At 39.6% G+C, this 15,235-nt stretch overlaps 1 long non-coding RNA gene across 1 annotated transcript; it reads left to right on the top strand.

Moving 5' to 3' along the window:
• Positions 1 to 1,206: 1,206 nt before the first annotated feature.
• LOC130540680 (uncharacterized) lies at positions 1,207 to 14,517 on the top strand. The gene is made up of 6 exons (XR_008954670.1): positions 1,207 to 1,453; positions 1,814 to 2,064; positions 3,716 to 3,821; positions 6,232 to 6,310; positions 8,367 to 8,512; positions 12,764 to 14,517. It is a non-coding gene; the product is annotated as an uncharacterized LOC130540680 (long non-coding RNA).
• Positions 14,518 to 15,235: the final 718 nt, after the last annotated feature.

Raw genomic sequence — 15,235 nt, 5'->3', positions numbered from 1 at the left:
AAATGAAACTTTAATCTCACCTGGGATACAGGCCAGCTACGCTAGCAAAAGAATCAGAAAAGAAAGGAGTCGGGCTTGAAAGAGGCACCACCTGCCCTCCCTGGCCCTCGGAAATAGGCCTCAGACCAAGTAGGGAAGACAGACAGAGAATGCCTGTGCACATATGCTATCAAGAAGGGCTCGCGGATGCCGAGGAAAGCCCAGAGGAGACAGCAGCTGCTTTTGTTTCCTTGGAGGCAGCGCCCAGTAGGGAGTGGGTGAGACAGGAGCCAGGAAGACAATTACTAGAAAGGCATTCCCTGGTGTTCTAATGAGGCAATTAGAGCCACTGAGTTTGAGACTGTAAGAGCAGGCCGGGGCTCTGAAGAACCCCCTCGCCCAACCCCCTCATTTTACAGAAGAGGCAACTGAGGCCCAGAGGGGGAGAACCCAGAGTGACAATGCCAATTAGGGCTGGGACTGGCACCCAGGTCTCCAGCCACCACAGTGCCCTGCCTCTGCCAGAATCAAAACCCACCTGCCAGACGACATGCACTTGAGGTCAGCTGAAGGGGAAAAACAGGCCAGGGCAAGAATTGTGTTTTTACTCCGAGCAGCTTGGGTGGGAATTTCTTTCAGGAGGCACAGTCCACGTTCAGGAGGAGACCAACAGCTGAAAAAGAAGTCTGGGGTGGGAGTGGGGAGGGACAGACGAGGGAATGGCAGGGTTGGGGAGTGGCTGTCTCGGCCACCAGGACGCTGTGACTTTCACCTGCCTATGTGATGTACAGTGTCATATTCCTACCACCCTATGCAAAGATGTTATTTGTCTCTGCATTTCTATGGAGCCCATCTCCAGCGTTCTCAGGGGATCCTAGGAGGGGAAGAGCCCCAAGATGCCTGGAGTCTGGAATTGCGAACGACCTCCCAGGCTCAGAGGCCAGCGAGCCTCACAGGGTTTCCTTAGTTCTTAACAAGTCCAATAAATCTGCTAACAAAGAGTGGAAGAAAGGACCTGAAGAATGCGCCCTGCCTCTGCCCCCCTCCCTGCAGGCCAGTGTCCAGAGTCACGCCGCCTCCGCATGCTCCCCGCTCCTCTGCCACCCGCCCTCCCTGCACGCTTGTCTGCCTGAATTGCCTCTTTGTGTGCCCGTCTCCTGGAGCGGGCTCGGCAATTTGCATCTTTGCTGTTCTCCTTTTAAAAATGACAGAAAAACACTCCGCAGAGTGGAGCTTGCCCAAGCGGAGCTTCTGCCGACAAAAACAGGGGCACAGAAGTCAGCTTGACATTCTGCCAAGTGTGGCCCCTCCTGTCTCCTCCTCCATGCCAAGAAGTAGACTTTAATCAATAAGTTTCTGAGAGGGGGCAGTGAGGAAGAGATTGAAGGAGAAAAAGCACAGATCTTCTCACCGTGAACAATTTAGAAAACATTTCTATGCACAAATTCTTGTGCAGGAGTCATGGAGATCAATGGTAAGCCCTTTGTAGTGGGTTTTCTTTCCTTCTCTTTCTAGCCTTTAAAGGATGAAGAAGAGAACTATATTTCTTATGAATTATGCACTTTATCATAATTAATTCTTCAACATACCAATGCTCTTATTGTTATAGATGGAGCTGCTGTGAATTAGAGAGGTTAAATATTTCATCCAAGGACACATCTTAGGTACTGAAGATTCAACACCCATATGTTTTTCCATATACCTGTTGCCTCTCTGGCTTTTTAAAGCTGCTATATTTAGAAATAGCTAGCAAATATGGTCACTCAAAAGCCTACCTTTCCTTCCAATTAAAAAGATATGCCAAAAGAATCTCTTCTATTTATCTTTTTTACAGAACACACCCTTTAGCGCTTTCTGCTGTCAGTTACATGGCTCATTCTCCTTTGACAGACAGAATAGAGGAATTCACTGGAAAGGAGAACCACTTCACAGCAACGTTTTACAAGAAGCCTGATGGTGGGATGGAGCCCGTCATTCATACTAATGAGACATGCATGGAAGTGGCAATGAGCATGTGGAGTGTGGCTAAAAGAAATGTGGTTCTTCACTTGGAGCTGATGTGAAACACAGGCAATCTGTTGGCCTGTGAGTCCATTTGATATATTTGTAAGAGTGGCAGTTTCTTCTTCAGGGTTTTCAAGCACCAAGAAAATAATCTCACATAATATAAAACAGATAATCCAAGCTTCAGTAGGGTTCAAGTGGAATCAGGCTCCAACCTCCCGTTTCTAAGTAGCAGTAAGCTCCACCACCCAGTCCACCAATAGCTGGGCTTGGTCTTCATTCACCTTCTGTGAAGTGCATCCACATTTGTACTTGGGAGCAGGAACCCAGGGCATTATGGTGGCTGGGACCTCCATGTGCTGAAAGAGTGAAATGGCCAACACCAGAGGGCCAGGATTGGGTTGGCTATTTCACTCTTTCAGCACATGGAGGTCCCAGTGCTGCACTGGGGTATACCACTGGGGTATCGCCTGACTTGCTTTTCAAGGTCTGTGGGAGATGGTGGAAGGTTCCAAGCAAACCATCACAGCTACCTTCTCAATTGCTGATCCTGCTAAGTGAAATGTAACAGTGCGTGACTAGGCCAGGGCAAACTCTGATAGAACTTGGCACTTCCACATGCAAAATATTTTATATTCAAGTTAATTGATATGGGACCTCCCACTTCCATATCACAGGGTTAAGCTTCCATTTCCAGGCAATGCTCTTGAGATAAGTTTTCTTCTCACGTAGGTGGCTGCCCAGGAGGATGCCCAAAGCTTAAAGGGAGGCAACTCTCATGCTAAAATCTCAGGATGGAGGGAATATAACTTGGAAAACATGTATTTCAAAACTTCCTTTGTTTTGCAAGGAGTGGGAGCTATTTTTAAGAGATTTTTATGAGTGTGACAGCAAGTGCCAACCTGCTTTAAAGTTCTGATATCAATGGGGACCATCAGATTGGAAAGAGGGCATTCTACCTCCCTGTATGGACTGAAGCTCCACACCCTACCCCAAGAAAAGCCTTTTGGCAAATGTATGGAGATAACAGGCTAGGCAAAGACACTGGATTTTCTTGAATTCCTAACATAGTGCCTGCATATATTAGTACTCAACTAATGTTTGTTGTAAGAATGAATGGTTAGGATTCTCAGCAATGGCAGCTGGGAGCTTTTGTCTCAGGCAGAAGCAAGTAAGTCTGAAAGTGGAAAAAAAGAAAGTGCATAGAGCATAATGAATGCAACTGACAGGCCAGAGAGGAGACCTATGGGGAGCATTCCTTTTTGGGTCTCTAGAAACAACTAGGGGCAATCTGTGTGTACTGGGGAAAGTTGTTCAAGCGTTGAAGACTGTGGCCAGGTGAAATATACACACACACACTCATACACACACATGCACACATACACATACACATCTTTTTCAAGCTTTAAAGAGTAAATGTTCCTTAGTCCTATCTTTACAAGTTAAATAAGTAAATAAATAAGTACAAGCTCAAACTTGCCTAAAATACAATAGATTTTAAATCCATGAGGATACCATTTTCTTTAGGAATACTAAGGTACATGATATCAAATTATTAAAAACTATTAAATTTTTTCAAATTATGTCTAGCACCAAAGTGTGAACAACAAATTGAGAATAAAGATTCTAAAGCATCAAACTTGAAAGTAAATAATAATAATTTTTTAAAAAGAAGGTGAAAGCAAAAAGTAAGCTTTCAGTCACTCTGTAAATTATTTTCTTTCATTTCTAGACTGAGAGGAACTTCTTTTAAAAGCCAAGAACAAGAATACCACCCGAAGACATCTGTTCCTCTCATCCTTTAGTGAAGTGCAGATGGAGATTCCTATGTGGTTTTGGTAAGAGGAATTGGTCATGCTTATTAGCCTGGGCAGATTTAAGTTTCAAATAATAAGCTAAATTGAGAACTACCAAGAGACCAACATTTGCAAAAGCTGCACTGTAACCTGAAAAGGGACATGCCAATTTTAGATTAATTAAAAAGGTTATTAAATTGTTCAGATGGCATGTTAATGAGCAATCTGCAGGGTGCTCAGTCGACAACCACACCTCCCAACCTTAATTACAGGATCCTTATTGAAAAGGATCTGGGCGAGCCCACAAAGGAGCTAGAAGAACATCCATCTTGAATATAATATGAATATGGTCAACCCAGGACAAATCCCATGAAGAAAGATGGTAGTTAAGCTTGTAATATAAATTCTTTCAGAAGAAAGGTAATGCTGATTCTAGCCAGCTTCAAGGCACTGAGATATTAGAATTAATTAGAGATACAACAGATAATGTGCCTTTATATTTCGGACCCAATAGGTTCAAGTGCCTTGTAATATTTTACCAACCCATATTTTTCCCAAGGCCTGGTGACAAAATTAGAAGGCTTAAATGATTGTTTCTGTTACATAAGGTTTACATAAATTTATAAATCAAAACATTGTAATATCTACCACCTAGTTCAGCATTCAAATGCCGGAAAAAGATACTATCTCTGCCAGGATGAGTAATTTTCAAAGTGTGGGCTACATGGGGCCACTTAATGACCCTCAGACTGATCTATAATTGCAACTCCCTGCTTTGGTTCTTTTGGGTGAATTATCCATAAATCCGTAGGCTTTAGTTTATACAAACAGCCAACGTTTATTTTCTAGTAAATTCCTAAACCAATTGTTAATGGTTACTAAAATTTGGCATTCATGAACTAAAACTAAGAAGCTCCTAGAATTTATTGAGAAATATAATACAATATTCTTCTACAAAGTCTACCTCACGGTGCTTGGCAGGGATGAAAAACTTCTATTGCATATGAGCACTTGCAGATTACTGGACATCCCACAAAATTCTGGAGGGGTGATTTATTTTCATCGTATCAGAAATTTTCTCGAGTTGGTCATGATTTGAATAGCTACTATTATTCCTTCTGAATTTAAAATTACTATTAGTTTATTTTTACCTTTATCAAGGTTGTTTGTTGTGAGTTGTTTGGTTCTTCTTATACACTGACACGTCTTTATCATGATGCTGTGCTGTGGGCTTTTTTGACCTTTGATAGTTCAATAAATTTCCCCAAACTAGTGTTGCCAGGTCTAGAAAATAACCAGTTAAATATGAATTTACCTAGACAACAAATAATTTTTAATTTATGTTTCAAATATTACATGAGATATGCTTATACTAAAAAAAAAATTTGTTCATTTGAATTAAAATTTAATTGGGTGTCCTGAATTCTACCTGGCAACTGCATTTCAAGCAATGTTGTAATTTATTGAGAAGAGTAAAAAAAAAAAAAGTGGTGATACAGAGTTTGTCTTAAGTGCCAGATCAGATAGGTATTGGCTGTCAGAAAAGTTCTGAGACTGTCAAGTCTGGTTCAGTCAGGGAAAAAAAAAATGACCATGATTGATTAGTGATGTCTGCCACAGACAAGACACAAAGAGTCACTGACTTGGGTGCTGAATTTTTGCTATCCCTGCCTTAGTGGCTAAAGTAGAACTATCTTGCAAAGTCCTACTAGCAGCTATCCATTGATTGTGTCACTCCTTTGCTCAAAACCTTAAAATCCTTTAATACCTTCCGTTGCTCTTAGGATAAAGACCAAAGAGAGTTCTTAATGTTGTTTTCAGAGTGCTAGCTCCTGCCAACTGCTTTAGCATAGTCTTTTGCCACGTTCCCTGTCACTTTCTGTGTTCCAGCCTCCCTGGCCTTGGTAAGTGTCTTTCATTGCCTGGAAATCTCTTCATCTTCTTTACTCAAGTATCTTCTGCTCATTCTTTAAATCCCAGCTCCTCAGGTAAGCTTTCTAACACACAGAAAAAATCAAGAATCATTGAACATAGACTCATTGCAACTATACTATCATGAATTATCGCAGTTTGTGACAATTTTTTCATGTCAATATTTGATTAATGTATTTTTTCCATGACTAAATCATAAAATTCTTGAAGGGAGGGGCAGTCTTGGTTTTATTCACCATTTTATCGCCAGAATCTAGCACAATGTCTTCTGTATACTATGTTTCAATTATATATCTGTTGAATGAATTAATTCATTTAAATAATCCCAAAATGAATGCATGTTTTGGCCTAATGAGTTCAATATTATGAAAAAATCTTAGTTGTCCATTTAAAAGGAAATTAACACTTTTTTCTTTTACAGGCCATAATTACAAACTTATTTAGAGCTCTCCAAATGTAATAAATAAAATGAGCATTATATCTCTCAATACTAATCAGAATAACTCTTTTATTTATACAGTTGTCATCAATACCTTCAAGTGTTTCCTTCAGAAAATCCTTTGGTGGACAGTTTAATACAGTAGGGAGGAAGTTTTTAGGTATGTATAATATTTCCTTTTCTGTCATTAAATATTAAAACTTTTGTTGGAATGCATTCTAAGCATCATCTTTGGTAAAGATTTTATTCAACTCACCCATCTGCAATGACTTTGATATGTTAACTTGGCTAGGCTATAGCCCCCAGTTACTCAATCAAATGATAATCCAGCTGTTTCTGTGATGACCTTTTGCAGATGTAATTCAGTCCACAACCAGTTGAATTTGGTAAGTCTAAAAAAAATTCAGGATTTATGTTTGTATATTATGGGTAGGACTGATTCAATCAGTGGGAAGACTCAAAAAGCAGGGCTGAAGCTTGTCCCAAAAAGAAAAGATAGTCTGTCTGTGGATAAAAGCTTTGGCCCATACCTGTTGAGTTTCAGCTTCACAGATTTCAGATTGCTTAGCCAGCCCCCACATTCATGTGAGCCAATTCCTTAAAATAAATCTCCTAATATATATATGAGGAGACTTATTACATATATATAAGATATATATATATATATATATATACTGGTTCTGCTACTGTGGTTGAGCCCTGACTGACACACACCAGCCAGTGGTGCTCACAAATGGTTTGTCAAGAATATGAAAAAAAAAAAAAAAGATACTTCAATGAGTAGTACGGAGCTCAGAGCAATGCTGATTGCAGAACTTTTGTAATCCAGGCTCCCCTTGCCTCAGCCCCACCCCAAACCACCTACAAGTGCAAAAAAATCCAAGGTATAACTTTTAAAGTAGACCAACACAAACTTATTTAAGAAATATTATAGGAATAACAATATGGGGAAAAATACAGCTGCTGGTTCTAGAACTCATTTCCAGAAAACCCTTATCTTTGTTGGGAAGAGACTTTGATGAGCCGCCTTAGAGTAGATATGAATTCTGAATGTTGATAGAACTTTTCTTTATGAGGGAAAGGGAACTACTTAGTGGTACTGGAGATGTAACAGAGGGTGACAAGTGGCAGGGGGTGGTAACAAGAAGGCAGACAGTCACATTTTGCTATGATCTGAATGTTCATGTCACCCAAAATTTGTATTTGGAAATCCTAACCCCAAAGGTGATAGGATTAGGAGATGGGGTTTCTGTAGGTGATTAGATCATGGGGGTGGAGCCCTCATGAATGAGATTAGTGACCTTATCAAAGAAGTTCCAGAGAGCCACCACCTGAGGACGCAGCAAGAAGGCTCCATCTGTGAACTAGGAAAGGAGCCTCTAGCAGATGCTAAATTTATTAGTGTCTTGTTCTTGGACTTCCCAGTCTCCATAGCTGTGAGAAATAAGTTTTTGTTGTTTATAAGAAACCCAGATTATGGCATTTTGTTATAGTTTTCTGAACAGACTAAGACACATCCCCTATGACTGAACCTTTTATTTATTCCCTATCCCATTACCTGACTCTTTGATAAAGTTACTAAACTCAAGCACAAGTAGACTTTTTGAGAAGCCAAGGAAGAAACTGGACTGCATGCAGTTTGGAATGGCAGCATGAGTGGCCGTGGGAGTGGGTAGGGGGAGAAGAAAGAAAGAGTTCTTCTTTCTTTCTTGCAGAAAGAACTAAGCCCACCCCTTCCATTCCCCTCTCCTCTCCTTCTTCCACCATCACCCCCAGCAAGATAGGGAAAGATGTAAATGCATACTGAGCCGTGGGACTGCGGTCCCTGGGAAGCTTATTCAGATCCCCTCTGTGGGATTGGTTAACCTCTAATTACCTAAGTATGATGCCATTGTTTCCTTCTATCACATACTTAGGCATCTCCAGGAAACTGAAGTCTTTACCTAATTGGCCTAGTGTTAAAATTGTTGACAGGTCATTGTAAAATCCCTAAGGCAGCAGCCAAATATCAAATTGGCTAATTAGCAACAAAATATTTCAAATATTGTTATAATCTATAGCAGGTTGTCAGAATGGCAAATTCTCCTCTTCCTCAGCATACACATTCAGATTCCACTTTTGTCTTCATGTCCTTTAAAAATAAATATTTACAAGCCACTAAATGTATTTAAAATGTCCTACCTTTGTTGAACCCTTGGAAATTGTTGCCTATTAAGGTTTTCTCATAAGTGTTTACCAAAAGAAGCAAGAAAAGAATGTTCTCTCTTCTAATAGCCATGGCTACACTCACTGGAATTTCTTGAATGCAGCTTCACTTACCTGGTTTCCTCCCCAGCTGTGAATATGGTTCCCTGGAGACAAGGTAAAGGCTGACCAGAAACGCATTCCTATCTGTGATCCATGGCAGTGTTATTTTTTGGTGCCTGTTCAGTTCAATTCAACTAATATTTATGATCTAGACTCTGTGCTAGGTGATAGCAACACAGAGATGATTAATGTACAGCTTCTGTGTTCTGTGAGTTCAACATCTAAACAATGAAATGCCATTTGTGTGATGGGGTATAATAGAGGCAGAGAACAGGGGAGAGAGTGGCTGGCTCCATCTGTGGTGGGTGCGAGGTCAGTGAAGATTTCACCCAGGCAGTATGATAAAATGACAGAATTTGAACTCCATCAGTTGGAAATGTAAAAGTTAAGGTGCATCTTAACCAGTGTTAAAAGGCTCAGAATGGAATGGACAGAGAAACCTTAAACTAGAGAATTTTAATAGGCAGCTAATTCTCATTAGCAGCTAATTCCACAATCATGAGGAACTGGGAGAGGAAAGGGCACTCAAAAAGAAATGGATAAAGTACACTGTCCTTTCAGTGGTTTATAATTAAAGAATTTCTAACATGGCAAGACATAGCCCTGTAGAGTCAACCTTAGTTCCTGGGGCAGCTAGATGCCTTGAAAGTCAGCATTTTAAAGATGAGTAAGAATCTGGTGTGTGTGTCTTTGAGGAAACAGCATTCCTGTCTTGTTCTCTGACCTAGACCAGTGCTATTGTATCTAGTGCCTTTGTTCTCAGTTGCATTCTCATCACCTTGCATATAGAAGGTGCTCAATAAATTATGATAATGAAAGCTATCATCTCTTGAGCTCAGATTTCATTGTATCAGGTTTGCTCTCTCATGGAGATTAACAAATCTGGCTAAGTAAAAAATCTTGAACTAGGAATGTCATAGAAAACTTACATTCCTAGAACTTATGTTCAACATGCAAGTACACACTCTCCTTGGGGAACTTCATTCTTGTCATGGTTTTAACTACAACATATATGTAGATGACCTCCAAATGCTTACATCCCAAGAAAAACTATTATAGGAACACAACTTATGAGCTCTACTTTTTTTTTAAAGATTTATGGAACATCCAAATGATGAAAATAAATTAATTCCAATGACTATGGTAACACACATTATGTAGGTTTTGCAGGGAGAATTTAATTTTAGCAATATTTTGCTATACATTTTGTTATATAGCATTCATTGAGTTTTTGCTTAGGACACAGAAATTAGAACCATAAGTCACAAATATTTTGGTATTCTACCAATAGTGGTTTCTCCTCTGTCTCTTTCTCTCTCTCTCTCTGTACGTGTGTGTAACTAGACACATACAAAAAAGTTAAATGACCTAAATCATGTTAGAAACCTTGCAAATCTTGCAATGAAGCACAAACATGACATGATGCAGGCATAAAAAGCATGTTTTACTATGACACCGACCTTGCAAAACAAAATAGTACATTTTGAATGACAAAAGCAGATGAAAATATGTTTAAAGCAGGTCCATTTAGGCTAACATCAATCTGTTTACCAACTACCCCTTCTTATAATGGTTTCTCATAGATAGCATCATAGAACTAATAACATAATCTGGAATCCAAATTTAGTAAGGCTATAAATAGCTAATTATTCCAAATTATGGGCTTACAGGGTTATTTGCTCTTTCTAAGGAAACTGTCTTCTAAAAAGCAAAGTTCACAAAGTAGAAAAGTATACATTAATGGAGAGAAAAAAAATAGAGAAAGATAGAAGGAGTTGAGAGGTTAAGTTACTTATCCAGGAACCCACAAGTGGAGAATTATCAAAGCAATATTTAATCCCAGGTCTGCCCATTGAGTATGGGAAGGTGGAAGAAAGTAAAGATACTTTGGAAGTTGGACAGCTTGATATCCCAGGCAGGTAGAAGCCTTAGTTTGGATTATTCCCTTCCTATGCCCTTTCCTTAAAACACAAGAAACATCAAGCACGAGAGCTGATTTGTGTTTCTCATTTTTTTCTTGCCCAATGTCTGACACAGGTACTGCTGAAAAGGAAATAGCTTTGAAACGCAGTTTTATAAAATACCAAATAAAGTTATGACAAGAAAACTGATGATCCACAAGCCAAAAAAATGAGTTCCTGATATGCTATGACCTTTATTGAAAACGTGTTACTTGTTAACACTGGTATTTGCCCAAGTGTGTTGGGGAGGGCGCTAGTTCTAAAGATGGTGTGCATACATAATACACACACACACACACACACACACACACACGATTTCATCATCAAAAGAGTAAAAGAGTTTGGAAAACACTTTTGATTATAGCTCCTCCCACACTCCACTTGGTGGTTCACTAACATTGGAACTTGAGTTTTTAAATTTTTAACCCAAAACTTATTTGACCATGGACCTTTTCACAGCATACATACAATTTTGTTTTTTTGTTTTGTTTTCAAAAAACCTGTTAAATGTTATGGAACTCTTGTGGAGCACCTTAGAAAGCATAGTTACAGCTACATGTGATCACATATCTGGCTGATTTGAGGGATATACAAAGGTCCCTTCTGACCCCTTTTGTAATACCTAAAATCTCAACAGCTCTTAGAGGATGTTAAACTTTTGAGGCCTTTATTAACAAACAAATATTCCAAGAATTAAATATTTAAAGCCAAGAGATACCAACTAGGTAGTGCAGCCAACTGATCAATGGGAATCCCACCTAGACCAATAGGCACCTTGTTGCTGTCCATTTCAAATGGAGAGAAAGGGGTGAGCCTACACTCTGCTGCTATTAGTATATCCAGTCAGTTTCTCCACACTGTTGATTCTTCATCATAAATATTTTCCAATGTATCATTTCCACTATTACCAGCCTAGCCTAGATTTTTGTCACTCCAAGCCACTCTTTTCTAAGCCCTCTTTTTATTATCTAACATGCACATACCCACCAGACAGATCTTCCCAAATACATTTATCCTTTGCTGAAGAATCGAGAATAGTTCTCCATTGCCCATCAAGTCACTATCTTCAGCCCAGCATTCAATACCCTCCAAAAGCCATATCCATCTAATGTTACTTTTTTTTTCCAAGACAGAGTCTCACTCTGTCACCCAGGCTGGAGTGCAGTGGTGTGATCTCAGCTTACTGCATCCTCCACCTCCCGGGTTCAAGCAATTCTCCTGCATCAGCCTCCCGAGTAGCTAGGACTACAGACACATACTACCACGCCTGGCTAATTTTTTATATTTTTAGTAGAGACAGGGTTTCACCATGTTGGCTAGGCTGGTTTTGAACTCCTGACCTCAAGTGATCTGCCTGCCTCGGCCTCCCAAAGTGCTGGGATTACAGGCACGAGCCACTGCGCTGTCTAGCCTGTAATGTTACTTTTTATTGCTCTCCATTCCCTTCACTGAAGACAGCCTCTTCAGTCTTTTGTATGAGTTCCAGGCTCTTCCTCTTCTTTTATTTTCTGTTTATATTCTCCTTTCTTTTTCACTTCTCATCCTACCCTCACTCATCTTTCAAGTTCTACTTCCCCTGAGGCTTTTAGTAACTTCACCCAACATTGCTCCCTCTCTCTCTCTTTTCTGTACCAGTTAAGGGTGTTATTAAATGTAGTTAGAACTTCATTGTATAATTTTATTTTGTTCCCTGTTACAATTGTGTATGTTTTGTACTTCTCTCGCCACCCTTGCTTCTAAATATAAACCTCTTAAGAGAACAAACCTTGTCTTAATCTTAATTTACATTCCCTACCACATTTATCATGTACTGGAAACACAAGACATGCTTCCTCAATTATTGCCTAGAATGAAAACAAAATGATGATTATAAATGGATATAATGCAGTTACTAAAGAAAGCCACATAGGACCTTTCCTTGATAATATTTTATTTGCATTAGTTTTAAGACATTCTCTAAAATAAGCAGCATAATTACATCTTTATACTATTCTACAATTCCAATCTTTCACCATTTCAGACTACCTTTCCTCAAATGATCTTAAAGGCTTCTTTTCTCTAAGAAGGGATGGAAGTGAAGAACTAAGTTTGACTTTGAGGTTTCAAATTCCCAAAGTCTAGGGGTATGTGTAGCACACAGACTCTAAGGCTGCCCCCAATTATCCCTGCCTTTTGATATCCATGCCTTTGTTTACTCCTAGTCCCTTGAATGTTGACAGGACTGGTGATCTGCCTCTAACCAGCAGACTACGGCATTGGGGTGGGATGTCACTTCCATCATTATGTTGCATATGATTGGAACTCTGTCTTGCTTCCTGACTCTTTTTTGCCTTCTCTCCTTGCAGGCTTTGAGAAAGCGAGTGGCCATTTTGAAGAGGCCCACATGGCAAAATACTGGGGTGGCCTTCAGCCAACAGTAAGCTAGGAGCTGAGGCCCTCAGTCCCATAGCCCTGAAGACATGGAGTTCTGTCAACAAACAAATGAACTTGGAAGCAGATCCTTCTCCTGTTGAGTCTTCAGATGAGACCCAGCCCTTACTGACAGCCTGGATGGCAGCTCTGTGAGAGATCCTGAAGCAGAGGACCTAGCAAAGCCAGCAAAGTTTCTGACCCAAAGAAACTGTGAGATGATTTGTATTGTCTCCAGCCACTACGTTGTAGTTATTTGTTACACAGCAATGGATAACAAACACAGGATGTTAAAGAAGTATTTTTATGAGACTTTCAATAGCTAACATTAGGATGTAACTGTCAAAAGAATTAACCTTGTAATTCAAATGTTCATTGTGGGCTCTCACTCACCATGGAAGCTCATGCAAAAATGCTGGAGAAATTTAAAATGTCTTATGTGACATCTGGTAGAAGTTTAAAAGTATAGACAACCATCATTAAAAAAAAAAAACTCATTGTAACTTTGTTTAAAACCTTGGCCCTAGCATTCAAAGATTAAAATCTAAAATAGGCTTGGAATTTGGTCACTTCTTAAGGTCTATGTCAGATATCTCTGTCAAAGCCCACATATTGTAAGAGTTGCTAAAGCTACATACAACACTATGGTGAGCATTTCATGCCTAAGTATGAGAATTGTATTTGATGCACATTAATTGGTAAAATCTATTAGCTAGATACTTAATAAGAGAGAAGACTGAAGGAATTGAGAAACCAGTGAACAGAGATTGCTAATTAAGAAAAAAAAATCTGACTCTTTTATAGGTTTACATCTTGTACTACTACCTAATTGGCTCACTGTTTTGTTTTGTTTTTATTTGGCAGTTGAAAGAGCCTGTAGACATTTTAAATCTCTTAAGAATTTATGATTCATTTGGTGAAACAGTAGCTGCTAGACTTGTGGATGTTAAGAACCAGGAAAAATGAAAATTCAAAAACAAAAATAGGTAGGTGAATGAATAGGTGATTGAATATACTGCCACAGACAGTAAAGTTTATTTTGTCAAGCTAGGACATTAAACTAAAAAAAAAAATCACTGTATGCTATCATCATTATTTTATAGAGAAAGAACAATTCAACCTCAACAGAAAAATAATAATTTCAAAATTAAAAAACATAACTTTAATTTCAAAAAAGCTTTTTTTTTTTTTTTTTTTTTTTTTGAGATGGAGTCTCGCTCTTTCACCCAGGCTGGACTGCAGTGGTGCTATCTCGGCTCACTGCAAGCTCTGCCTCCCGGGTTCGCGCCATTCTCCTGCCTCAGCCTCGTGAGTAGCTGGGACTACAGGCACCCACCACCAGGCCTGGCTAATTTTTTGTATTTTTAGTAGAGATGGGGTTTCACCGTGTTAGCCAGGATGGTTTCGATCTCCTGACCTCGTGATCCGCCCTCCTCGGCCTCCCAAAGTGCTGGGATTACAGGTGTGAGCCACCATGCCTGGCAATAAAGCTATTCTTAAGAAATATTCACTATGTTGTCTGTATTATTCTCTCTTCTTGGTAGTTCATCACGCCATTTGAAAACCCTGGGCTAAAGGGACATCCCAGTAGAGCACGAGCTAAAAGTCTATTGACATAAGACTGCCTAGAATATCCCAAGGAAGTTCTATTTCATTTAGGAAATTCAAGGTGAATTATTTCTCTATAAAGTCCAGATGTATCAGTGACACTACCTGAAGATAAGAGTCTATTACCAGAGTCTGTGTGTTTCTTACAGCCTTGTTTTGAAGTATACATTCAGACTTTTAAAAATATAGTGACTATCAGGCTCAGACATTTTAATGAAATTCTTCTGCATTCCCCCCATAGAACAGTCATGGTTTGGACAGAAATGTTGCTAAGATCACTGACCCAGACATATCTTCTCCCAGGAGGGCAGGTTGCTGGGACCCAGAGGGATCACACCACTATGCAGTGGCCATCTTAGGTTAAGTTATGAGGCCCCTGAGGAAATAACCAATCTCTGGAGACTCCAAACCCAAGCCTAAAATGTCAAGTGATGGCAAATATCACAACCACATTTTACATCCCTCCCTAAAGAACAAAATTAAGCCTTCACAGGACCTGAAAGTCTCCAAAAACCAATAGACTCTTTGGCGAACTCTGACAATGGAATTTCATTATGACTGGATAGATGTCTCAGTATTGGATCTCCAAATATATCAGTGAACGTGAGAATTGTTCAGCCACCAATGTTTACAGTACTTTGAAATATATCATGAAGCTTAATTGGGAAAAGCTCAACCGTCCCACGGGCTGAGTTCCTTTTTATTTATTTGGAGGTGGCTGCTCACAGTGCCTATTCACGCTTATAGAAACTTCCGGAACTGTAACTGAAGGATGCATGCAGGCAGCTGCGGTGGAAAAG

The sequence above is a fragment of the Pan paniscus genome, chromosome 10 (assembly GCF_029289425.2).
Source record: "Pan paniscus chromosome 10, NHGRI_mPanPan1-v2.0_pri, whole genome shotgun sequence".
NCBI lineage: Eukaryota > Metazoa > Chordata > Mammalia > Primates > Hominidae > Pan > Pan paniscus.
The sequence above is the reverse complement of the archived record's forward strand: the minus strand, read 5'-3'. Positions and strand labels throughout refer to the sequence as shown.